General features: G+C 42.8%; 1 long non-coding RNA gene across 1 annotated transcript in view; it reads left to right on the top strand.

Moving 5' to 3' along the window:
• LOC115334179 overlaps positions 1–27,478 on the top strand; it is a 142,854-nt gene that overhangs the window by 18,911 nt on the left and 96,465 nt on the right. The window contains exon 3 of the long non-coding RNA XR_003921064.2: positions 20,288–20,431. This is a non-coding gene — a long non-coding RNA (uncharacterized LOC115334179). The remainder of the gene's footprint in view (positions 1–20,287; positions 20,432–27,478) is intronic.

Raw genomic sequence — 27,478 nt, 5'->3', positions numbered from 1 at the left:
TAATAAAAACTTAAGCTGGTTATCACTCCTCTTCTCCTACGCCTCCCATCAGCATGCAGTTGTACTCTTCGTCTTGCAAATCTAGCTCATGCTGTCCTTCTGTGGAAATTCCTAACTATCCCTTACACGTTTGCTTCTCCACAGAGCCTCAGCCCAATGGCCAGCCATGGGCATGGCAGTTTGAAAGTTCTGCAAGCTCTCCCTGTCCTGTTTGCACATCAGCAGCTGTCCTGAGACTGATTTGAAATCCCCTGCAGAGCTCTGGTGCTTTCTGTTCCCTGGCTGATCCTACAGTAGCTGTTCTGAGCCAGAGAAAGGTCCAGCTATGAAATGCTCGTCTCCAACAGTATCAGAAATGGATGTTTGTGGGAGAGTTGGAAGAACAGGGCAAGGGTTCCAGCAGTTTGCAGCTCAGCAGCTGCTTAAACCAGACATAATATCTCTATCTTGATGGGACTTGTTCCCCTGAACTTGTCCAGCTGCTTTCTGAATCCTGGTAAGCCTTTGGCATCCTGAACCTTCTTTGGCAAGGAGTTTCATAGCTTAACAAAGTGCTATGCAAAGCTTCTCCTCTGGTCTGCTTTGAACCTGTCCCTTGCTAGTCTATTTGATGCCACTTTGTATGCTGGGAGAGACGGCGAACAATTTCCTTCTTTACATGGCTCAGTATTATAAATTTCATACTCCTGCTCAGCTGTCTCTTTTCTGCTCTTGAGTGCTAGGCTGCTTATATATTTCTTGTGCAAAGCCTCAGGGGACTTAGTAAGATTGCAGAAAGTGGGTTGGTAAACAAGGCTTGGCCAGAGCCAGCATATACAGTGCTGTACAGGCTGGATGGGAATTTTATTCTCTTATGTTTCCTTCTTTTCTTGGGCCCCCTCACCAGGAGGCAGCTGCTGTCTGAGCCGCAGAGAGCCTGCGTGGCAGTAACCAGCCCTGATGGAGTAGTCGGAAGGAATAGGGATAACTTCTGTCCAGATGTCACATTGATCTGCATGGAGGAGAGGGAAGGGAATTTCTCTGTTCAGCAAGATGAACAGAGTTCTCTCCCAACCCATTAAAGCTTGGTTTCCCATGAAGTGCCAGACATACATACGCACTTGTTCAATCACTCACTTGTGCTAGATGCCTGGGAAGGAGCAAAGTCCTCATGCTGCTCTCCCTGGCACTGTGACCTGATTTGACATCGTCGCTAAGGCTTGTGGGCCTTTACGGATAACGTAAATATCCACAAGGCTACTCAATTAGCTCTGTGTCTTCCACTTGTACAGCTCCCATTGCTGTCATAGCTGAATGCCTTCCACAGTATCTCACAGCAGCATCTGACACAGCCCCCTACGTTACTCCCGTCATTCAGACAAGCCCCACAGGGGCCTGGAGCCTGCGCCTAAGGGACTGGCTGGTACTACTAGAGGTGCAGTAGGCTTTGACAGAAGTTATCCGTTTCACACAATATATTTCCAGGAATGGGGAATATGCTTGTGCCATAGAAGATGTATTGTCTTCTACCTCCCTTCTTCAGGAGCATCAAGCCTCCTGAAGCCTAGCCTGGTAATTGGAAGAATGCCTTTGACAGCTCCATGTGATGGAGATGTTCCTCGCAGAGGTAAAGAAACATTATGGTGGCAGGTGTCAACTTCTACAGAGATGTTGGTATGCAGCTGGGCTCCCTCAGTGCTCCTGAAATACTAGATTTTTCTCAGCAGATAAATATGTGTGACAGGGAAACAAAGAGTTCATAAACCTTTTTGGTCTTTCTAGTGAAGTTGGCTTCCTGGTCTCGCATCCACTGAACCTGAGTGTATGAAGTGGCACATACAGCTCAGTGCTGCTTCTATCGCATATTGTGCTTGGAGACACCAGCCTGTCTCCATGGAATTGAATTTGGAGGAAGTTGCTCTGTCACTTGAACCTCAAGTGTGAACTGAGAGTGCTGTAGATATGGCCTTTCACCAGGACTGGTAAGAAGTGAGTCGTTTACAGAAATTTTTCTTGTATACCTCATTGCAGCCTTCTCCTGGGTTTATGTCTTTGAGGTGTTTTAGAGAGGAATAGGGGTGTGCATATGGAAGAGCGGTTTAGTGGAATTTCCCATGGTAACCTTGCCAAACTCCCATGTTTGAAGGCATGCTTTTTCCACCATGACTGAGAGTACGTTCATGTCATCCGAGTACCTAGACACCTTTATAGAGGATTTGTGACACTGTCCGCTCTGTGTTTTGTCCTTCATCATCCTAGATCTACAGTGTTTGATTTCACAAGCAACAGATTCTTAGCGGGTGAATTGAGAGTGCTCTTGTTCAGGTCTGTTACCCTGTTGCACACCCGTCCTTGGTATGGCTTGCTGGTGCATAATATCCCTCAAAACTCTAAAACAGGGATGTAGAGTGTTGACCTGATAGCTTCGCACTGGCGTGTTCCCTTTTCGTCCACTACAGAAGAGTCTCCACCAGAGATTTGATGCCTCCTCTGATGCTCTGCCAGCACTGGTTGCTCTTACTGGCCTTATTTCCCTGTCCTACTTGCGCATGTAAAAACCTGGCTTGGCCACAGATGCTTCCTCTTGCTCCTTCGTCCTCCTCCTCCTCCATTTGGAGGAAAGGAGAGGTTCTGTTTGGCCTACCAAATGGTTCTGGCTCAAAAGGGTTCTGGAGAAGATGCTCTTAATGTGCAGGCTGCAGATAAATCAGCAACATGCAATCCCATACTTTGTTGCCCACTTTTCAGTTGTTTGCTGAGTGTGTGAATTCTGTGTTTGAGGCTCAGTCCTGCACAGCAGTGGGACAGCTACTTCACCCTTCGCTGTCCTCCTAGATGGTGTCAATGCTGCGTACATTTCCCTATGGTGCCGTTTCTCTGGATGTATCCGTGCTGCAGCATAGACAGCTTTAAATTAACTTGCTTGGATCTTTGTAGCTGTCAGATGTTTTGCAGCAGTTTGGCGCTGATCTCCATGCTGTTGCATTCACAGGACTGCTGTGTGCCAGCTTGGGAGTTTTGGTGCCTTTCTAAGTGCCTCTGCCCTATGGCAGGTGATGGGACTGTAGCAGGGGTTCGCTGGCTGCCAGAGCACGAGCCTTGTGGTAGGTAGGACTGTGTAACAAAACTGTGCAGATGTTACCTGAGTTCTTGTGGGTCCACATAGCTAGCATGGTAATGGTAGCAATGAAGACCTCTCAAGCAGCATGAATAGGTATATGAGGGTCCTTTCAGAGTTCCCCTGTGTGTGCTTGAAACTGTCACAGTCCTCAGATGGGTTTAACCCTCTGGTGAGCAGGACAGAAAAGGTTGGATCTGCAGTCTGGCAGTTGCCAATGATGAAGTGTGTCACACTCAAGGATGCTTCTGTGGAACGGTCTCTGTGCTAACCAGGTGGTGCTGGGGAGGAGAAAGCCTCTCACTTTGCACATCCCTGGTACTTCCAGGCTTGAGAGATCGGAGCCCTTCCCTAGTGCATTGGTTAACTCTACTGTTAGTCCAGCACCTCGAGCTTGTAGTTCAGCCCTCTTTTTTTCTCAGGGTGTCTTGTAGCTCAATGAATGTATAAGCAAGGAAAAGCTTTCTGTCTCTATCTTTCAGCCATTTAATGTTAAGAGGACTTGGTGAGATCTAGTTTGCTTGGTGGTGGATGCCTCTTTCCGTTTGGAGACGTGTCTGTGCCGCAGGGAGCTGCCGGGCAGGAGGCTTGGCAGGGTGGATTGCTGCATTGTAGAACTCACCTGGAACTCTGCTTTGCAGAGGTACTGCTGCAGGGGTTGAGTGCAGCACTAGCTCAGATGTCCCCCTGCGTGGTCCCAGGAGAATTCTGCAGCTGCCTCCAGCCTTTCCCTGTCCCTCTTCTCCATCCTTGATTTAACACAAACCTCCTGCTTCTAATCAATTTTGCTTTCCGAAGTCATATGTTTCTGCAGCACTGAGCTGTTTCCAGAGATGATCTGAGAGTACAGTGAGGGGGAAGGGAGACCAGTTCCTTATTGATAAAAGCTATCCAAACCTCTGGGGATGCACCTGAGCTGATGGAAAGATGGTTTATGTTGGTCCAGTTCCTGTGCAATGCTTGAAAATTGACGGGAGAGTAATGCAGAAAATGTCTGTCTTCTCCAGGAAAGCAGAGCATGACTCTGCTTTCTTATATTTCCTTCAGGGAAAACGGGGTTAAGAGCTGACTTGTACAAAAAGAAAGGAAGAGGAATTAAAAAGGACCAGTGCAATACAAACAAGGCTGAAGTCCTCACGTTATGAGATGGTTGCACAAACAAGTGGGCAGAGGACAGAAGAAATGGGGTGCTGAGCTTCTGTAGAGCTGAATGTCTATCAGGTAACCATAATTTTTGCTCTTGCACGTACTGGGCCAGGCATCCAGAGAGGACATGCCACAGTAGTTAAAGGGCTTGTTCACCCTCTGGAAAGCACACGTTTTGCAGCTCAAGACAGCAAGCCAGAAATGAGAGAAGGTCAACCAACACCTGGAGCCTTGCAGTAGTACTGGCAAGATTGCCGTGCAGCCACCATGCAAAGGAATCGTAAGGGACAGAGGGGGATGGCAGGAAATTTATAGTGATGTGATACTGTAGAGGGGGAAGAGGTGGTTGAGTCCTGAACGTTTTGATTCTCTGTAGGAATAGATATATCTTGTCTGCTTTGGCTGCCAGAGATGGGACCCTGAGTTAAACTTCTGCCAGATACTGTGTGACAGTTGTTATTTCCTAATAAAGTTCCTACTGCAGCCCATTAGAGACTAATAAACACAGACTCTCTTCAGTCTCCATTCACATGAGCCATTATCTTGTACTTCTGGGAATTCAACAGCGAGATAAGTGCTTTTTGTGGGAGGGGGACACTTGTGTACGTAATAAAAGTAGGGATAAAATGGGTGCATCAAGTGAAATCATGACAACCTAAAGAATGAATTAAGCTCTTCAAATTTGTAGAGGTAAGCACTTTGGTTTTTTTTAAACTTTAGAGAACGTGCAGCATTGTTACAATATGCCCTTAAATTTGACACAGACGCCCAAATTGTTTGCAAACTATTCCCTTTGACCAGGTCTTGTGCTATCCATTATTCTTGGTGTTTGAGGGGCCGTTTAAAGTCTATGGTATCATTAGTAAATCTGGACTGGAAGAAATCCAGACTAAATTATGTCTGGACTATTATGAAGATGGTGAAAGAAATTAGGCATTTCAGATGGCTTCATGCTAGCAATGCTTCTGAAACTATTTTTTCTCCTTGTGCATTTGTGAGCTCTTTGCTGTCTGTGACAGGCTCTGGGGGAAAAAAAAAAGCATTTCTGTGCATGTTTGTGGATGCTGTTCAATAGCACAATATATTTAGACAAGTCTCTGCTCTTATTCTTGCTTGTGAATGTTCCTTTTCTTTTTGCCTCGTTTTTTTTGTTTTTTTTTTTTCTTGAACCTTTAATTCCAAGAGCTGCTTGCAACACATATGCTAAAAGCTCCTTCCTCACTCCGTTGCAGTGGAAACAGACTCATTAATGGACTCATTAATAATCTCCAGTCGGACACTACCTAGGGAGATCTATGTGCTCTGAGTTAACATGTCTGTGGCTACCTCTGCCAAGCGGACATCTATTATTTTCTCACCTCAGCCACAGAAATGGCTCCCCTGACGGAGGCACTTTGCTATACCACAATATCCAGAGATTGCTGAATATTCATTATATCTGACTGCCGAAAGTGCTTCGCCAGCATATGGTGTTGGAGCCAAGATGTTTTATTACCTCTTGCCTTTTGCTTTCCTCAGAGAAAGTGGTGCGGCTTATATTGTCAGTTCAGTTAACTTTCTCATCCGAGCTCCTTCACTTGTGCTTTGCTTTGAGAAGGGGAACAGAGGGAAAAACTCTGATTTAGTCCTAGTGCTTTGGTTCCATGAAAGTGAAATTTACAGCCCTGTTAGTCTGCTGGATGATTGATTAAAGAAGAGAAGCCTTTGAACTTTGTTTCAAACAAGAGGTGGTTGTAATAACTGTAATCTTCTGCTTTATATTTCCCCATGCGAGGGAGGGAGGAACTTCATTTACCCCTCTGTCACAGTGAAAATGAGGGATGTAGGTGGCCTGCACTCAAACAGCAGCAGCCACAAATCCCCTTTGTACCTCTAAAAATTGCATGTGGCCATTTTGTGTTGCTTACTGAGCCTTAGAACTAGCCCACATTGCTTTATGGACTTCTAGCCTGACTAAGAGTGAGCAGCAGAAATGGCCCTACAACTGTTTTGCAGGATCATGGTCTGTGAACTCCATCTTCCAGCTAAAGTGAATATCAATTCCTTGGTATTTCCCGACCCGTCATGTATGCTGCTGATATAAGAACATCAAAATGGCTCTACAGAGACAGTCTGCAGGTCCGTCCATGCAGGGTATTGTCTGTGGTCAGCAGCAAACAATTTAAAAAAAAAAAAAAAAAAAAAAAGGAAAAAGTATACGAAACTGGATATATACATAGTGAGCTTTCTTCTGTTCTGTAGAAGCAAACGCCAAATCCTTGTGGCCAAAAAGCTGTGTACTCTTATAAGCTTATGCAAATTTACAAAATCCCACTTTTGACAAAATCCTTTTATTCACTGTCATTGTAAGGAAAAAAAAAAAAAAAAGAAAAATTGAAATGCATCTTTGATTATTATGTAATTACTGGAGAATTTGTCTTCATGGTTGTAGAAGATTACTTTAAAAAGCAGTTTTTCCTTACAGCCCCCCTGCCTATGGTTTGAGAGACTTAAGTTCAATCCTTTCCTCTGGTTGAATGGGTTCAAACCTGCTTTAATTGTTTCACGGAAGACTTCCCTACCAACGAGGTTGTAGGCAAGGTTTTTGTGTGTGTGAATGAAGGCGAGAGCTCCTGCTTCAGTAGTTGTACTTCATGTACAATACTTAAATATTCAGCAAGGGAAAGAGCATGTCCCTACCCTGTGTAGGGCAGTCCTGCATATTCTGAGCAGCCCAGATACCACATCTGGTGAGCCAGAGCCCTGGGGAATTTGTGGCTTGCTCGGTAGTTTGACGGGTTCTTGAGAAATGCAAATTCAAATACCATTAGGTAGAAGATGGAACTCAATCCCAGTCCTTTGCCTGCAGTCTGAGACATGAAAGAAAACAATGTTGTTTTGTTAGTGTCTGATGTATGCAGTCTTTAATGCCTACCTAAAGCATATGGCTGGAATCACTGATAACCTGATAGGCTGTGTCCACCATTGTATTAGTTCTTGTCTTTCATGAATTCTTTCTAAATTCAAGGGCGTGCCCAATGAATTTAGTATTTGCACTTGCTGAGGTGCAGAGAAGTATTAAACTCTATGCAATTGTTAAGGCTTCATTGCATTGATCAAGGCATTTTTCACTGATTGCATAATGAGGTTTGACTTTCTACTTTTCCTTGTTCTGCAATTGATATTTTCCCTCCTCGAAAGGAATTTAGATTAACAATAAACACAGGAATGGAATGACAAGTATGTCTTATTTCTTGGATGCTCTGCAGAGATTCCTTCATGCAAGATTTTATGTGCAAGCAATACAGGCAGGAAGATGTACACAGAAAACAGTAGCAGTGGTGGTAGTTATATGGAGCTACTCTGTGTTATACTAGTTTAGACTGGGGGTCTCTGTTCAAACTCTTTTGACATTACTGTGGTAAGAAGTTAATTCAGAACAAGTATGCTGTATTTTACTCTCCATAGATCCTAGAGTCAAACCTCTTCCACTGAAGAAATCAACCATGTCCCCTAGTTCTCAGCTCAGTAGATATGCCTTCATAGTTGGAAATGAACTTATCTAGGTTTTCAAAACACATATTCCCACAATTAAAACCCACCTAACAGGTTGTTTATGGAAAATCTATTCTAGCTGTAGAAGCAGAATGGAATAAACTATCTGTGTGTCTGGCTACAGGCATCAGAAAATCCAGTTAAAAAGCTGGATTTTCTAGTCACTTATTCAATGTTTGCCTTCGCTATATTTAGCCGCACTTTGCAAAATAATAGGTTCATGTACTCTCTCTGCCAACAACATTAATATTTCAACGTTACATAGCTAAAATACACTTCTTTATTTGTTTCAGTATTAATTCTTTCTATGCAGGTAAATACTGTCCTTAGCTTTGTGGTGCTCTGTGGAGTGCTTGTATTTTGGCTTCATTCAGATTTCATCTCAGCTGAGTTGGTCAGTGGAGGGGATTTATGTTTTTACTTTTCAGTCATAGGCACATCACAAATACACCTGGGGTTACCAGCAAACTACAGACTTGTCAAATGGACAACATAATAGTTCTCCTAAACTCAGATGGAGGAAGTATAACTAGAGTAGACAATGTCCAAGTCTGCATGTAAATTTGCATGGTATTTATGCACACATGACGATGACAAAATATATGAAGATTTCTTTTCTTGCTTGTAATTCTACTGGGCATTTTGCTGTGCAATCCTGTGATGTGTGGATGTGCTGAGTAGTTCTTTTAATGACTTTTGGTAGTATGAAACCTTCCTAGGATATCCCAAAGCTCCTCTTGAAGCAGTTAAATGCACATGCTAAATCCCACAGATATGCATAAAGCAGGGCTGAGAAAGGGCTGTCCCAGGGCATGATCTGCAAGATAACAGCACTTTCCTTGACTCCTGTGAAACACCAGTTAGATCATTCTGCTTGCTTTTTCCTCACTTACTGTGTTGCCAACCACTGAGCTTCTGTGCCTAAATTTTCTCAAATTAATGGTGCCCCCTTTCCCTCCCAATTAAATCAGGTTGATCTGATGTTTTTGAAGCCCCTTCCATGCCAGGCTTCTGTGTGTCATTCGGATGTGTCGAGTCGAGCCCCTACAATGCAGACTCATGGAACTGAAGGCTCGAAGTGGTGCAGCAGCCCTGAATAGCAGCGGAGCTCAGGAAATTAAGGAGTCCTGCCTTATTCAAACACGGGAGCGAGATTAAGCTAGATGTAGTGTGTTCAAATGAAACTCTGCCTATCAGTCATTAGTGGTGGCACGGAAGGTAGAGCTTACAGAGCAGCCAGAGGCATTTGCAAATTCAGTAGGTAGTTGCTTTCACTTGTACATCAGGAGATGGATGCTGGAGATCTGCATTTATTCCCTCCTTCCACAATGGATTTGGATTATTTACCTTGTTACTTTCTTTTTTGTGAAAAAATTCTGTTTCCTCTGATGCAAGAAGCTACTAGTGATGAGTTCTCTGTGTACTAAAAAGTTATTTCTGTTTCCCTGAGCATCCTGCCCGTGTTCAGTGCACATCAGTAAAGGCCAGGACACAGGTTTGACATGATGAGAGTAAAAGCAGCTGCAGCCCCGCATTTAGACAGGCTAGGTTACCAGCAATGGGTCTCCTGCATGAAGCAAGATGCAGGGAAACAGAGCAACCCTGTGTGAAGGTAGAAACGTGTTCTTCATTACTGGACAAGATTGAACATGGAAACGGGCATGACTGATGGAAGTGGATAAGCCGCACTGTAAAAAAAGAAAGACTGTGTCTGGACTGCCCAGGGTTAGGTGATGGGAAATTTAGTCATATTTCAAGTTTCCATTTTAGATGTTTTCCAGCATTGGAAATTTACTGCCATTACGTGACTCGTAAATTCCAAAATAATTTACAACTACCCTTGGGATCAAGATGTTCTTAGACTTTTATTTTTTTTCCCGGGACAAAAATATTTAACTTTTGAAGGAGCAATGCCAAGCTTGTACCTTTTATGAGGCAGTATATTTTTAGCTAAATCACAACGGCTATGCTATTGTCTTTTTTTTTTTTTTCTCCTCATGCCAAATACAGGATTTTTTCCTTCAAAAAGAATTTTTGAATAAAAGCCATTTCCCTTTATCAGTAAGGAATTAAGCCCCTGTAGGGATCCTTTGATTTCTTCAGTGTACTAAAGGTAGGGCACAGGGGATTTTTAATTTCATGGTTTGTTTGGTATTTCAAAGGCAGTGAACACTAGTGGTTAGATCAGCTGATAGCGAATCAGAAATCATGACGTGTTGTGTAGCTTTTGTCAAGTCCTTTAAGTATTCTTTTGCCTTATTAACCCCTTCTGATAAGACATTATTTATACCTTACTTGAAAATGGGGATAAATCCTCACAAATAGCAAATTCATTAAAACTCAGAAAAAGATTATACATAATTTAAAGTACAAAAATTAAAGGGGATGGACAGGATTTCTTCATGCACTGGTGCTACTGAACCATTGCTCCAACTCCACCTTGTTCAAATCCACCCCAAGGATGGCGTGTTCTCTCTGAGGTTCACTGGAGACGCTCCGACCAGGCAGGTGCCTCCTCTTATGAGGAAAAGTGTCCTCTACAAAGTGGGACGTGTGGATACAGGGATGTTCTAGGACTATGTGTTGTACTGGCATTTCCCATGTTGCACTTGGAGATAGCTAGAAGAGGTCAATTCCAGGCTGGCAATTTTCTCCTGTCCTAAAAATCACCTAAAAGGCTAACATGTTTGTGGTTGTTGGTTGGTTGGGGTGTTTTGTTTTTTTTTTTTTTTCTTCCCCTTTCCCCCAAAACCCCTCTGTGTGTGTAGTAGAATTGGAAAGGAAATAATTGGTGAGTAACCATCAGTCATTAAAGTCCCTTTCTTTCTATACTTCTATAGTCCCTACCCTGGAGGCTCTTGCTATCCACAACTCTGAAGTTACAGGGACTACGGTTTCATGTCAGATGAAATTGTCCATGATGCCATGGACTGCTTTTAAAAACAACCCATTTTTCTCTGGGATGATCACTCAAACTCCATCCTGACAGTGGTCTAGAGAAGGGGATTTTAGATACCATAAAATATATAAGTATCACTACTCAAAAGAAGGGCAACAACTTTATGAAGAACTTTAAACTTATTCTGAATTTTCAGAATTAGATTCTGGTGAAAGTTTCTGCAAAACTTTGAGCAAAATAAATGCTACTTTAATGTTGTGGGTTTTTTTATTTTCAGAAATAAGATGTGCCAAACACGGTATAATAACATTAATTTAAAACCAGGACTCTGAAAATGGTTTTGGCAAAAGTGTATAGAAATCCTAATGAAAAGAAAAAACAGAAAAATATAAAATGGGGGCAGTTTCCCAGAAGAAAAGTCGCCACCTTTTAACAGAAAATAATTTACCCATTCTGATGTGTACACTTATGTTTATAATTCAGAAATTATTTAAGTTTTTATCGCGCTCCGTATTTTAAAGACCAATTGACGTTTAACTACCTTGTGATTACTAATGCATTTAATTAAGCTTTCTATTCCTTCCTTACTTGAACAAAGGAATTCCAGATACCATAACAAAGCCATTTCATCTCCTTGTAGCAAGACTGAGTCTGTTTCTGCTGTATATTGAAAATCAAGTTTATTCAGTGTTCCTAGGTGAAATGAAATACAGAATACATATTTACTAGGTTTTAAAAAAGTAATTTAGAAACTTCTGCTGCTTCCATCAGCACTCAGGGGGTCTGATTTGTGTCTCTCACTGACTTCATGCCACTGATTTTCAGAGGAATTGCTCCTCTTTCTGTCTACGTGTGAGGAAAATGACATTGTTCTCGCTTGTGCTGGAGAAGACATCTTGTAGCTCTAGCCAGACTTGTTCCCAGTCTGAACAAAGTCACTGAGGCGGTGAAAGACACGCTCTTAACTCACGGGTGCAGTGTCCTGCACCGTGTGTCCGAGGTGCTTCGGCTGCGCTTTGCTCTGGAGCTATTCAGTGTAGCTGGTTGGGGATGGGTAATCGCCCAAGGCTCTGCCAGCTAATGGAGAGGTTTGCTTACCTCCGTACCAGCTGCCTTAGCTCTGGCACGATAGGAATAATAACAATATTGGTCCCAGGCTTCAAACCCATCTATTGAAAAGGGAGGACCTTCAAGCTTGCAGATCTCCATGCAAATGGAGGCTCAAACCTGGGCTCTTGCACTGCAGAGTCTAACCTCCAGGCCATCCCTCTAGCAGCGTGAGTGACACTTAGCTAATAGAGGATTATAACTTCAAAATGAGACTAAGGAGTGGGAGCAGATGAGTGCTTAAATAACAAAGAGTGTCTTTTTATGCAAATGTCCCAAGCAATAAAGAACAAAGAGAGGAATCTCATCCCTCTCCTACATTCTGAGAGCCTGGGAAGTGTAAGCAAATTGCTCCTACTTACAAGGGGAGGGTTTTGTTCTCTTTCCTAGCAGTCATTGTGTGTTCTGCAAGAAAAGCAGAGGAGAGATGGGGAACACGAGACTTCCCTGGGGTCTGGCTTGGAGGGAGGAGAAGCAAAGTAGGAGACTAGGCTGGGGTGGGCAGTCTAGTTCCTTCCAGACTTCTCCCTCTCCCCTCTTCTTTGGTTGAAGCAGCACTTGATTTATTTGTTCACTTGCTGTCCTGGAGAAGGATTGCTTGCCTCCAGAATCAGAGGACTGTGTAACTGCAGCAAGAAGCTTCCAAAATCCTTAGCAATAACAAAAGAATAGGAAACAGAAAAATTGGATTAAAAGGCATCTTCCGTTGTGGGAGAGCATAGTGCAAAAGAAGGGTGAAAGCATATGAGCGTCAGAACAGAGCACAAAACTCCATCAGCCTTCATGTCTTTGCCAAAAGACTTTTGATGAACAGTGTGACTGGCTTGTGCCCATGCTCAGGGCACAGGGTTAATTACACCTCATGTAGCATCCAGGTCATGTTGAGTGGGAGGGTCTGTGATGGAAGAGCAATGAAAGCTGTTTGCAGAAAAATTGGTTATAAACCTGGAGCCCTCTCAGTCACTGGCTCCCTCATTTCTTTTAGGACTAGTAGGAAATGAGTCTCTGAGGTAGCTAAAGCCTGGGCTATTGCTGAAGATTTAAGTCAGGATCCATGCATGTGAAAAGTGAAGAATCTTTTCCTCAGCTGGGAACGTGCTGCTGCCCCCCCCCCCCCCTCTCAGCATCCCTCCCTTCACTTCTGGCAGGAGGAATTTTCTGCTAGACTCTGCTCTCTCTACAGCCACTGGGTTTGGGGAAGGAGTGCTAAAGGGTCAGAATAAACACAAGGCAACAGCAAAAGTTTCTCTACCTGACCTCTGGGCATCACTAGTCTGACACTGTTATTTCTCAAGGAAGCTTTTATTATAGCAAAGGACAGTGCCGTGAGTCACTGCCCCTCCCACACTACTGCTTTTCATTGGAAAACTCCCCATTCTTCACCTGACAGAAAATATTATCTGGCTTGACAGCAGCTTATTTATTTACCAGCTACAAAACCAACATAAAAAATTCGGTTGATGGGGGAGGAGAAGATACTGCACTAGGAAGGTGATAATCTAGAAAGTTGTTCTGCACAGGCAATTTTGTCTGAGATTTGATTTTTGGAAAGGATCAGGAAGAAGTTACTTTCATAGTTGCAGAGGAAGTTGCTGTGGACAGGCTGCTGGAATTTGTATGACTTCAAGTGCTTCCAAATTGCAAATTTTCTGTGTAGTGGTGGTGGGGAATTGTCCCTGCTCAAAGGTGTGTACCAGAATCGCAGTAATGTGGTTTTTTTGGAGTGGACTTTCTTATTTACTGTCTGCTTGTAAAGTCTCTAGCGCAATGGGATTCTCTGCCTAGCCGACATGAAGATGTTATCTCTGTAAATATTCTTGCCGTTCTGCATGCATGCACTTGAAATGTTGCTGGGGTGGGGAGAGAAATCAATCAGTCAGAGTTTCAGTAAAAGCCATAGGCGGAGAGCTTCAGTGCTGCCGGTTCCCATGGGCATCCAAATCCCCCAGGCATCTTTGATAATCTCAGCTTGTAATTATTATCAGTAAACATTTTGCTGTTGGGAGCAGGTGAGTGTGGCTAGAAGGAACTGGCACATATCCAAGGAATTTATATGCCACCTTATTATCATAGTAACTGTATCAGGGAATAGACAGTGTGTTTTCTCATTGCGTTTCACAACTTGCGGTGACTGAGAAACAGAAGAGCCCATAGTCTAACCAGAAATCTCTGTCCATTTGGGAATTTGAATAGAAATGTTCCATATTCCAGGCCAGTACCCTAACATAGATCTTTCTTCTCTGTTGTCATGCATCAAGGGAGAGATGGATGATTTCAATGTCTTTTTCACAGGGAGTGTTGATATTTTGTAACTTTTCTCTCCAAATTCCTATGAAATAATTTCTGAAATTTTTCCTTCTAGAGAGTTATGCATTTTGGAGTTTCTTTTTTTGTTTTTACAGTCAAGTTTTCTTATCCTTTTTATATTAATCCATAGTATTTCCAAATATGAATTTTTGTTGTAATTTTGATATACAATAAACCAATATTTTAATCCAACCTCCGGATTTATCCCAAATGATGATCTTCAACAAAAGTTTTATTTGTAATTGATCTCACGATATGTCCATGTAAAACTAGAAAATTGGAAGTAATATAAATGAGTGAAATGTCAAAGTTCCAAAATAAAATAAAATCCCAAAGCACAAATTCCTTTACCTTGAAACTGATATAATATTACTGAAACATAGAAATCAGTTTTGTGCAAATAGCTTTCCCAAAGTGAATCTGCTGAGATGAAAAGGTTGCAGTCAGTGTTGTCTGAGATCTGCTAAAACTTAACTCCCACAAAGTAGATACAAAAAAGTAGCAGTAATATTTTTATAGCAATAACTAGAAATTCTCATAAAAAACCACTGGTATGCAAAAGTTTTGAAACAGAGTAAAAATGAACATAAACAAAAAACTTGGTATTGGTACTTTTCTTTACCTTGTTCTGTGATCCTCTCACCTTGTAAACCACTTCCATGAAACCTCATCCCTTCTGGTTTTGCGGCAATGAATCTGGTAGGAAAACAGAATGAAAATAATTTAATGTAACATAGGTAGTTGTGTCCCACCTCGATTCTTCCACTGTTCTCAGCATCGCAGTAGCCGTCTGCCTTCCAGGAGTGCAGTGAACAGTGTGACTCACATCTGGCATGTGTTTGTTCTCTCGTTCCCTCCTCGGGGGAAATTATTTTCAGTGGAGTGATTTGTTAGGAATTCTTTTTAAATATGTGCACATAGGATGCTAAATATTTGCTAGAAAAAGGCCAGGCCAAATAAATTCCTCCTGGAATGGAGGAAAATGAGGTTTGTGGGGATTAGGATTTCTCGTGAGCGTTAATACAGTAGTCAGGCAGAGCAGAGGGAAGTTGTTACTCACGCACAGGAGACGTAGTGATGCTGACCACAGCTGCAGGGATCGCTTCAGGAGGCTGTTAGGCAGCACGGGGATGTATCGTTGGGCTTGAAGATAAGGACTAAGACCCAGAGACTGACCTGTGCCATCAGAGAGAGGAAAACTTGGGTGTCCTTGTGCTGGCCCAGCACTACTGCCAGGAGGTGCTGCAGAGGGTTGCGATGCTTCAGTCATGATGGCAACCAAGAACAATCAACGTGGTCCCCTGCTGTCCTTGGAGCTCTTTAAGCCTCCTGGTGTCCCCTGTCCTCTGCCTTGCTCCATCATTACTACCCAGTGGCATCAGGCCATTATAGCAAATGGTTGGCAATTTTTGTGTTAAAATCTTTTGACTGTGCTTTCAGCTCTGTCATTATTTCATGTCTTTCATGAACTGTTTCCACACTGGGCCATGGCAATGCACTGCTGGCAGATACAAGTGGCTTTTTTAGAGTGTTTGGGTTTTAGTAGAAAACACTGGGCTTGAGGACTTGAGGGGAACTTAGGCTGTTTCAGCTGCCCTTAGTATGATACATGTTGTTAAAACAAAACAAAACCCCAACCCAAAACACCCCCTTGCCCCCAATCCTTTAATTGGAATTACAGGTGAATTACAATTATCCCATAATTCCTCAATATTCCTTTAAGATGTTGAACTGAGGCCTGATTCCACTCTCACTGAATTAAATTCATATCTATGCAAAGACTTTTGCTCCTGTTAAAAGGAAAGCCTGTTCCACCCAGAGAATTTGATGATATATTTCAAAAACATGGGTGGAAAAAAAATATCCTTGTTTATTTAAAAAAACCCAAACACGATATGTTTAAATGAAAATGTTTGCCCCTTACTGAGCATGAATAGGGGAGCTCTGAAGTGGTGCTTTGGCTGGGAGGCAAACGTCACCCACGGAGTCTTACAGAAAAGTCAGATTCCAGATATTTCTGTTCTCAAACTGTTCCCAAGTTATCCAACATGCAAAGTAGAATCAAGGCTTGTTTCTCCTGAAGCACTGTGTCTCGAGGGCGTTCCAGGGTAATGAACATGGCATGTTTTTTGCCCTGTGCAGATTTTTTTTATGTTGCCATATGTAGAGCTTTGTCCCTGGCAGCCGTTGGCAGCTGTCTCCCTTTCAGGTGGCAGGAGGAGTCCTCTGCTCTCCTGTGGGACTCCTGGTTGTGCTCAGTGCGTCACATCTCTGCCTCGCTGATTCTGCACCTATCCAGAGGCACAGCCTGCCTGGGAAGAGTTTTTCTGTCTCCTTTCCATGCTTTCTAGAGAGGAAGCAAGGGAGTATATGGGGGCACACAAATGCAAGATACGATGCTGAGCATTTCACTGCTCTGTGCCTCAACATCCCTAGCTGTAAAATGGGAAACATATCTCCTTCACCAAACTTTGGAGGAGTTCAATTTGTGACTGTTCACAAGGGCAGAAGCTGCTGTAGAAATGGAATTTTTCTGAGTGTTCAGTTAATTAGTCACTTTAAGAATTATCACTGCTCTGAACTGGGTTTTTCTCCACACCTGTTGGGGTTTTTTTTGTCCCTTATTCCTATGGCAACTTGGTTTCCCCATCAGCAAAACATTTACAGGCACTTTAAGCACTGCTTCCTTACACTAGTGCTTTAATGGTAGAAACTGAGGAAATTGTTTCTGACAAAATAAATACTTTGATCCGTTGTAAGAATTACATGGGTTTGGCTAAACTTTCATACGTAGTAGAGGGTTTTGCAGCTTGGGTAGTATGTGTGGTCATTGTTGTTTATTTAGGCTACAAAACAGATTGGGGTCATGGTTTTTACTGGCTTCTAAATAAACTCATATACAGTTGACCCTCCTCGCAGTATAAATTCTTCTCCAGGAAGCTTGTACCTAGATGGTGTGTACTTCTGTAACAGGCCTCGTGCCTTCCCTTATTCACCATCTGCTAGGTGCTGTTGTAGCGAGCATCCTTCTGGCTCTTTGTACCATTCTGCCTCTGGTCCAGAGAGTTGCTCTTGGTTCCCGGGAGGGCTTTAGGCTCTGAAGCACTACTTGAAACTGCTGTGCTGTTGAGTTGTTTGTGGCATCGCTAAAATGAAGCCTCTGATGCCTCCTTGTAGGGGAATTAAAGGTCACAGGGAGCTCTTGGGAAGGGACGAGTAGCATGAAGGGATGGTACCGCTGTCCTCGCTGGGTTCTGTGAAACATCAGACACCCAACTTTGAAGTGATCTTGACTTCTGGGGGCTTTGCCCTAAACCAGGCTCTGTTCCCATCGCATACAAAGTGGACAAGTCACAGCTATATGCAGGATTCTGGCTGAGGCTGTTTCTTGTAAGGCTGAGTGGTTTCCAGGCACAGAGGAAAGTGCTACTCCCTTTCTTTCGCTCTGTGACTTTCAGGAATTCATATGGACAACTCTGTTCTTTATCCAGCTTTCCCAGCAATTGGAAATACACTAGAGGCGAAACTGAAATCAGGGGCTTAACCTCAAATGCCCTGTCAAAGTGATACTTTTTGATAAAAGCTCTTATAGATGTTATGAACGATAATCTATCTTTCTTCAGGCTATTGACTTTCCTATAAAGAGCAATGCAGATCAGTGTCCTTCCTTTAGAAATCTCAGAGGCAGTTTAAACACCACCCTCTGGGAGGACATTGTCCTCATCTAAGCATGATGGTTTTCTGACTAATTTAAATTTATCCTTATTCAGCTTCATTGCTGTCAGGTCTGGTACTCAAAATAGAACTTTTCCACAGGTGAAAGTCTCTAAATGCTGAACTGGCAAGAGGCAGATTTATGCCAGATTTTTAAAAATTATCACCCTATTTAAAATTCCACTTTAAAAAATTAATATGGGTTAATTTCAAAATGGTATTTCTACATGAAGTGGCTCTTGGGCAAGGAGTTTTTCTGCTTATGCTCTTCCCCCTCCTGTATCATCCTGTGCAAGCACCCTTCGAAATTCAGTGTGGCTGGATAATACGCATTCATTAACTCTGCTTTCAGGTTCATGGATATCTTCAGTGCTGAGGTCATGGTAGCCTCTCTGTAAGGGATCTAAAAGTAATTTATGACAGTTTAATGTGATTCATTTTCTTCTGTTCAATATTTTTTTTAAGGATGGTTTCACAATTTTCTGGTATTTTCTTTATAGAGATCTTTTCCTTTGTTTTGTCCTCTGTGAAATTTATGATTTGCTGTGCTGGAAAATGTGATGTTTTGCAGAGAGGCTGGGTTGGTTAGATTCTAAATGTTTCTCTGCTTCTAGTGACACTGAAGGTGTCAAAAAAAGATTCAGGTTGTTAGGGGAAGAGAAGTTATTTGCCTTGACAACAAAGGTGGCATCTTGAGTGAATTCTGGGGTCCCCTGTGAGCTCCTTGAGCCCAGGGCACAGTGGCTTTCCTAGCCCTGTTATTCTCCTTACCATTTGCTACTGCTTTTCAGTTGTTGCTCAGCTTGCCCCACTGGTGACATCGTATGCAGTTGCTGGTGAGCTGAGTGTGAAGTCAGGGGAAAAGAATAAAACTTGAATAAGTTGTATGATCTAGTTAAGCTGTCCCTAGATAGCAAAGCTCTTATTTTCCTTCCTGGTAAAAGGTAGGAGGATGGAAGACAGAAGAAGCAGTTGATAGCTTGCAAAGCTGAGTGGGTTTCCAAAGGATTCTGTGAGAGATCAGCTGCTTTGAGTAAAGAAAGCAGAAACCGAGAACAATTTTGCCTTAAAACTGACTTAGTTCTGAGCACTGCCATGAGAAATTGTGATGTACTGTGATAAAAATTGTCACGCTTATTTCTCAGCATACTTGGCTAGTAATGTGCTGTTGTCTGTCCAGTCTCTGTTGGCTTTGGGTTTTTTGCATCATCCTTCCCTTGTTAGTAAATGACCTACAACATCCATAAAATTTTCTGAAACAAATCGGGGATTAGCCTAGCTCAGGGAGCATCTGGATCAGCAGTGATGTGCACTGGGCGGTGAGAAGATGCTGGGAGCTGTCTTTCTGATGTACTGGTTGCCCAGGGAAGTGGTTGAGTCACCATCCCTGGAGGTATTTAAAAGACGTGTAGATGTGGCAGTGTTAGGTTTACAGCTGGACTTGATGACCTTAAAGGTCTTTTCCAACCTAAATGATCCTATGATTCGTGTCCTTGGCTTGGTTTAAAACTCTGACTAAGCTTGATATGTGGATCCAGCCCCCCTTTTTGGTGCTGATTCTTGGGTCTTGTCGTGGTTTAACCCCAGCCAGCAACTAAGCACCATGTAGCTGCTCGCTCACTTCCTCCCACCCAGTGGGATGGGGGAGAGAATTTGGGGGGGGGGGGGGGGGGAAGTAAAACTCATGGGATGAGATAAAGACAGTTTAATAGGACAGAAAGGAAGAAAATGATAATAATAATAAAATGACAATAATAATAATAAAAGGATTGGAATATACGAAACAAGTGATGCACAATGCAATTGCTCACTGCTTGCTGACCAACGCTCAGTTAGTTCCCGAGCAGCGATCTGCCCTCCCCCAGCCAACTGCCCCCAGTTTATATACTGGGCATGACGTCACATGGTATGGAATACCCCTTTGGCCAGTTTGGGTCAGCTGTCCTGGCTGTGTCCCCTCCCAACTTCTTGTGCCCCTCCAGCCTTCTTGCTGGCTGGGCATGAGAAGCTGAAAAATCCTTGACTTAGTCTAAGCACTACTTAGCAACAACTGAAAACTTCAGTGTGTTATCAACATTCTTCTCATACTGAACCCAAAACGTAACACTTTACCAGCTACTAGAAAGAAAACTAACTCTATCCCAGCCGAAACCAGGACAGGTGTCTAATCAGGACTGAACTGCACTGTATTTTCTCTTCAGTGAGAGTATTAATAAAGTCTCCCTTCTCCCTCGCCTCCAGTCCTAGTGGGACAAGTCAGATTCTGGTATCTTTGATATTCTTCTCTCCTTCTCAAATGTGGTTTAAATTATCCAAAAGAATTTAAGAGGCATTACTAATCTACATGTGCTCAGCCACTGGCTTCGCTTGGAAGCTGGGCTAAAAATATATGCCAGTTTACTTGCTTAGCTGAGACCTTGGCTTATACCTGTGACTCTGCTGTGTGGTTATTTAAATGAAAATGTCCTGCTCTTGCTTTCTAGGCCCTCCATCCTTCTACTCTTACTGATGCTGTTGACCTGGGTTCCTTGTGTGCTCCTCTGCACTCTACCAAGGTGCAAAACTTGACTTCTCTAGTGGCTCCCATCACAGCCTTGTTCCACCCATGGGATACTCCCTCCAGTCTGGTAAGTCTCTTTCCTTTCAGATTCAAATCCTTCTTAAAAAGTCACAATACCTATGACAATAGATAGGTAGATCCCAGGGAAATCTACTTTGGAAATGGTAAAACAAAATGTTTTTCACTTGTTCAACCTTTTCTTCATTGAATTGAAGGGAAAAAATAAAGAGTAAAAGAATTTTTAGCTTCTTGTATGTAAAGCTTGAAACAAGCTGAGATGCCTAACTTCAGCGCATTAAAAGTGTGGACCAAAGCTCTAAAGAGCTTGATTAAAATCTAGTGACATTACTCAGTTTGTGTTAAAGATCAAAGCAAACCTGTGTATTGCTTGAAAGCACCTTGTTCCGCTGGCACCGCTGGCAAAGCACCAGCGAGCGCTGCCCTGGTGCAATATCTGGAGGAGTCCTGGATGGTCAGGGCTGGCTGAAATGATGGTCACCTCCCTCCCTTGTGTTTTTTTCATAAGGGCCACCTCAGATGGTCACCCAGCAAAGAGCACATAGGCTTTTGACTGGAGACAATTCCTTCTTAGTGTTGGATGTACAAATAGTGACTTGCTAAGTAAGGAGAATGTTATGTGCTTGTTGTCTGAGGTCAGTGTTTGGTTTCAGCACATTTCCTGTATGTGTGATGTCCAAAGCTGTAGAGAGCTACTAATGCGAATTGTCAGGGCAGCTGCTATTGAGCTCATATAGCTGTCATAACTCCACATAAACTGCATTCAAATATGCCAAACTGTCAGCATTAAAGAACACCCTGGGCCACCTCTCAGAGGGTGGTTTAGGGGGTATCTGAGAAGCTGCTGGTTTTGCCCTGCTAATTTTTGAAGATGAGAGTTTTTTAAAAACTCTCAGCGACATCTGGAACTCTCTCACATGCAGCTGAAGTGGGAAAGATATTAACCTTGAGCGAGCAGAGTTTGCTTTTTAAAAAACGAATCAAAAAAGCATGTTTTGATACATTAAAAAATGCATGTCATAAAACTGCTGTTTCTGTGCCTGCCAAAGCCAAGAACTGTTCAGGCGTGGGAAAGAGCAAAGAAAAAAAACCAATAAAAACTATCCAAGCCTAAAGGAGATGAAAGACAGCCACCTGGGATGCCCACGAAACAACTGGTTTTAATCCCCTGCTATTGCTACATGTTTCCTTAGAAAGGGAATTTACAGATAAAGATTGCATGAATAATGTGCTTGGTCACTGTTTGTAACCCTCAGCTTGGGGCCAAAGGCTCTCTTTACAGGCAAGAAATAGTGCCTTCTTGTAGATAGCAGGAATTTTCTTGCAGCTCCTCTGCAGATCTGCTAGTGTTTTAGTGAAGGAATGTTGGCCTCCAATTTTACAGAAAGGAGGCAATGATCACAGACAAACATGCATGAGGAGGTAGTGCAATGGACTTGGGAACTGCTTAGTCTTCGGGAAAATGTAACTGAGAGAAATTTGTAACTGATCAGAAAGACTAGAAAGAGTTTGGAAATGGTTGCACCAGCTTTGTACTGCTGAGATAAAGTTTTCAATACAGCAGGCTTATGAAAACCTTCAGGATTACAGCATTTGTCCTTATGCAGCAGTATGAGAGTTTGGATGGCAGCCAGGATGCCATCTGCAAGTGTCCAACAAAAGTCCCAAACACTTTGTAGAATAGATATTGCTCTCTCCCCACTCCCCAACAACAGTTCCAGCCAAGTGGGAATGGAGGAATTTTATAAGATTAGCAGGCTACAGGCTACAAGCAGAGAGCTAACCTTGTCTGTCTTCAAAGCCAGGGGTATAATCTCTAAATTAAATTTACATGATTTATCACATCTAGGAAGACTGGTGAAACAACCAGAAAAACTAGAGGAGAAGGGAGGCAAGATGGACTGGAGGGTTTTTCTCTCATCAGTGGTGAAATGCACAACTCAAACCACTGAAATAGGATTAGCACTGGGTCCCCAAACCAAATTGTTCCGAAACTCAGAGGTGTTTAATATATTACTATCAAAATGCAATATCTCAGGACAGCGACCCATCTGTTACCACGGATGAATCAGATGGAAAGTGCATTAGAAGCTGGAATTTGTCCCCACTGGGAGAACTGCACTGAGTCATGGTGATGTATGGGATCTGTGCAAAGAGAAGAGAGAAAATATTCTCCTTATGATTTATGTATTGCATAATCACCACCATTTTCCACAGTATTTCTGTTCTGTTGGCTGCAGACAACAGCAAAGAGAAATTCCCCCTGGCTCCTTTGCAGCCTGATTATACTGGGGTTTTACTGGTGGAGGAGCTTTGTTAGGACGGTGGAAATGTGTTTGAAAAGCAAGGAGAAACTAATTTGAAAGACAAAGGCCAACAGAAGCTGACCTAAAAGAAGAAATAGCAGATTTGATGAATTTTGTTCATTTGATGCCTTAATGTACAGAGTTGATACATAGAAAGATGGTTTGGTTAAGCGTCACATGTAAGTTGCTTCTTCACAGCCAGCTTTCACGGCATCCCATAAAAGGCATAGTGCAAATGTAAATCCACGGAGAACTAACAGGGAATTTGGGCTGTGCAAGACTAGGCTGCTTTTGGAACAGCATGGATCTACAGCCAGGTTTAGTCCATGAGTCACAGAGAGCTAAAGCCACATTTATGTCTGTATAGCTAAAATAAGAACTAGACCCGGGACAGTTGAGTAAAACCAGTTTCCAGTAATGACAAATTCATAGGATATGGGAAAGCCTGAAAACACTTTATCCTTTGCTCCCAGCGTGGTGCTGTCTAGTGGCAAAGTAGAGAGAGAATTTCTTCTCACTGACTCTGGACCCTGAAGCATGATGGTGATATGCTTTTCCTTTCTGCAGCTGCTGAGCCTTTGGTGCTCACAACAAAACTCACCCTGTGTTTCCTTCTGTGATCCCCTACACCATCAATTTCCACTGCTACTTAGCTACAGAGGCAGCTTGCCTTCATCCAGCTATATGCCTCTGATTTTACTTTGCTGATTCTTAAGTAACATCTACAGCTAAGACAGGAATAAAGCCACATCCTGAAACTTACCCCACACATCTTGCAAAGGGAGTGATTAAAACTTTCTTGTTATCCCTAGGAAATCTGGGTACCTCCTAAGAAGAGCTATGAAATGGTTTCCCCTGTTAACTGCTGGGAGCTTCTTAGGAATCCTATCATATTTCATTTTTATTATCTGTTACTAGAACTACCCAGGTGGCATATTGAAGAACACTTGTCAAAAAAATGTAGCATTGTTCTTCTATCAGGAATAAATGAAATTTATCTCATAACATAATCACTCCTTCTGAAATTACTATAGATCTAGGCAAAGAGGAATCGAAGATAATGTATTTTCTTCACTTATTGCATTAACATTCATCATCTTTCCTTGTATTTTTCCATCTTTTTTCAGTAAAACCCCCAGGTATTTAAAGGCTAGTAAAGACCATCTTGGTTTGTTTTGCTTTTGTTTTTGCTGAGTTTTGCTGGTTAGCTGAAGTTGGCATGTGGCCAGCCTCACATCCATATAGTCTCTCTTAAAACTTGTTGGTGGAGCGCCACTCCAAGGAGACACCTCATTAAATTAATGTTGGCAAATGTTTGTCACCTTCTCAGGAGCTCTGCAGTGATTAAAGTTGGGATTTTCCTCACCTAACTTCATCTCTCTGAGCACGTTTGAGGCAGTTCACAGGTAGCCAGGATTACTTGCCCCCTAATATGTCTTTCTCTCTTTCTACTGTTGAGGGAGCCTGGATGACAAGCCTAGGTTACATACTTTGGGTTTTTTATGCTTAAAATGAGATGAATACTGTCCTCCAATTCCTTCAAAGCTCTATTTACTTGATTTTTTTCTTCCCTGGCTGCCTCTGGCAAGAGGCTGTTCAGATCAGTTCTCCCCTGCATGAAGAGATTCTCGCTCAATTCCTCTAAGGCTTGACCTTTCCTGAGCTTTTTCATTTATGCCACCTGCTTTCCACATTTGACATAGCCCTAAATAGTTTCGTACCGTCTCATGAATTCTCTTTAGTGTTATGTTTTACCTCAGTTACCTCTGAGTCTCCTCTCTCCCAACAAATACAGGTCATGTTTGCCCAACACTTCCATGTGAGGTGCTAAGCTGCTGAATCAATGTTGTATTGCCTAAACTCCTTCCTCTCAGCAACATCTTTGGGGTAAAGCTATTGCTTGTTCAGAGTGTGAGAGTGAGGGAGAGGAAGGACACAAAGAAATTCTTTTTCCTTAGCTGAGGCACTCATGCTGGAAGAGCCTTGGTGCAGCTGAGTGTCTCCAGAGATGCAAGGAGGTTGCTGAAGGCAGTACAGTAGTTCCACAAAGTGGGTTTGTGCCAAGATTTATACATTGGGAAGTTCTGGAAAAATGGAATGGATTTGTTGTTTTCTGTTTTTTTTTCCCCAAAATAAACTTTTGGGAACCTCAGGCACACTGGAAAGGAGCTTGGAGTGTTGGAGAGCAGCTTCCAGGCCACATACACATCCTTCCCTCTTCTCTACTTCTTTTCCTGTCCAGTTACGCTGAAATTCACTTTCCTATTGCCAGGGTTGTTTCTTTAACTTGCAAATCAGAATACTGTGGAGGGACAGGCCATAAAAGCAGAGCATGGTTCAACATTACGTGAATGGCACTGTAATAATATGCACTATAGTTTGTCCAGTTTGGGGCTGGCTTGGCTTTGCATAATCACTTATCCAGCACTGTGTATTTGCATAAAGTGGAGCACCTTGATCACAATCTCCGTTTACTGCTTGCTGAAAAGTAATCCTTTGCCTTTACATCCTCTGTGGAGCTTTTAGCTTAGGTACGCACTGAGCCTTGGGACAGCAGTGTAAGGAAAGCTGATATGAAAGGGGTAAAGAGTTTTTTTTGGTTGAAAGGGACTGATGAAGAAATTGGGGAGAGGAGTAGCTGATTAACATCCTGGGCTTGCTCAGATGCATAGAGAGAAATTAGTCTTCCTATTGGTATGAGGAATGGGGTAGGCCCCTATCAGATGTAAACTTCACCCAGAACATCACTGATGTGGAAGAACAACTTTCAGGAAGCAGGTGAACGAATGACTTCTCACAAGGTAGTTTTGACCCTTGCCAGGGTCCTATCAAACACCTTCTTTATGGCTGACTGTGCATAGCGTTGAGAGACTGGTCACAAGGCATTGATATACATTTTTCCCATCTTACTCTCCATTACCTGAGCCATAGTGAGAGAGTTTCAGACTTTGAAAACTTATTAGGGAAAGCCTGAGAGGAAAGGAAATATGCAGTCAGAAAGATGGTGTGCTCTGCTAGTGCAGTGTGGGCTAGGTGGCTTGTGCCAATTAACGGAAATTATTTATTTGGACTCTGTTTTATTTACTTATGGGGCTGATGCAGCTGTGGAGAGTCTGCTGGTCCCTCACCAACAATGCATCTGTATGTAGACAAGTTCTGGTTAGTTCCCATAGACAGAGGTAAAATAAAATAGTTTTTAATTGGGGGAGTCATTAGCTGCCGCTCCCCAGGGACAGGAGAGATTCCCTACTCCTTGGAAACTTTGAATCAGAACCCAGTGTCTCGCACCTCAGGTTCAGTCCACCAAACTTTGGTCCTGAAGCATCTATGTTAGCCTCCAAACAACCTCCCCTTTCAGTCTGGAGAGTGTGAAAGGCACCTGCACAGGGCTGAGACCTCAATGGAGTGAATCGTCCTTTGGAGACATCTCTCTGCCCTAGTGAGGGCCCAGGGTACCTAGTTACTATTTCTAATTTCAGCAACCTGGTTAAATGCCTCCAGTTCTGTGGGGTGAAGCTGTGTCTGGTCTGCCAGTTAAACTGTCTTTTACTGGCATGGACGGGAAGAGAGGGAACCTTATCATTTCCTTCTCAAGAGGGAGGTGTCCTTTGTCCCATGTTACCAGAGCGACAGCACACTTTGTACCGTAAGGGCTTTAACTTCATGGTGGGAAAGTAAGAAAACACCAGATTTTGTCTAAAGGAAAGCTTTGAATCTGCCAAATACTTGTGAGGCAACAAAACTTGTAAAGAGCCTGGAATGGGGCTGATTTACAACTGCGCTTTGTGGGTGTAATTTTCTCTGCTTACTGGTCCTAAGCTTTATTTGCTTTGAGAGAATACCACTGTGCATGTTTCGGTGTGACATTTACAGTTTTCCTCATGCAAATTGGCCCAGCAGCAGCCCAGGGACAGCAGACCATGAACTTATAAGGGTTGGCATGGAGAGTGTGCAGTGAGGTCAATATGGGGGTGTGATTTCTCCTCCCTGCAAGGAGGGAACTGGATCAGTTGCTGTGGAAGGATGCTCTGGAGAGCTGATGTAGAATTACTTTCTTTTTGCTTCAGTTGCCCTTTTTCTCAGCAAAATCAAACTAGTATTTTAGGGCCATGCTGCCCAGTTTCAAGCCTCAAGGCATTTTTTTTACTGAATGATGCTATTTAGTTTATTATTTATTTGTCTGTCAGGCTATTTTTAAGAAAAGTTGTGAGAATATATATTGTTCCTCCCTACTTCCCCAGACCCTTTCACAAATTTGAAAATCATCTGATATAATTTTGTCTAAAAGAAGAAAGGAAGAGAAAACTCCTTTTGGAGCAAAATTTGAATGTCTATTTAGAAACAAAATATTTTGGAAGGAGTGAAAATAAGGTTCTATAATCAGAATTGATTTTTAAGGTTCACCATAGAGTTTGCTCTCAAGTCCCCATGGCAGTGCAGGGAAAGAAGATGCAAAGTAGGAATAATGATACAATGGTATCGGGTACTGTAGAACCTGGCGGGTGGCTGTGGTGGTGTTATAAGCAACAAAGGCATGATGTGACTGCATGGTGCAGCGTAAGGTGAGATACTGCAATTGTCTGAAGAGGTGGAGATGCGAGTTCTGCTAATATCTTGGAGTAAGGTAAACTATGCAGCAAGAGCTGGTACAGCCTTTGCATTTGGCTAGATACGGCACTGATTTATATCAGGAAGGAGTTTCATGCAGCGGGGTACTGTAGGGAGACAGTTGCTTGTGATTTACTCATTGTGCCAAACTCGCTTTGAGTTTTATTTTTAAAAATCCTGTG

Source organism: Aquila chrysaetos, chromosome 22 (assembly GCF_900496995.4).
Source record: "Aquila chrysaetos chrysaetos chromosome 22, bAquChr1.4, whole genome shotgun sequence".
In the NCBI taxonomy this organism is placed as follows: Eukaryota; Metazoa; Chordata; class Aves; order Accipitriformes; family Accipitridae; genus Aquila; species Aquila chrysaetos.
Note: the sequence above shows the minus strand (reverse complement) of the source record. Positions and strands in the feature narration are given on the sequence as shown.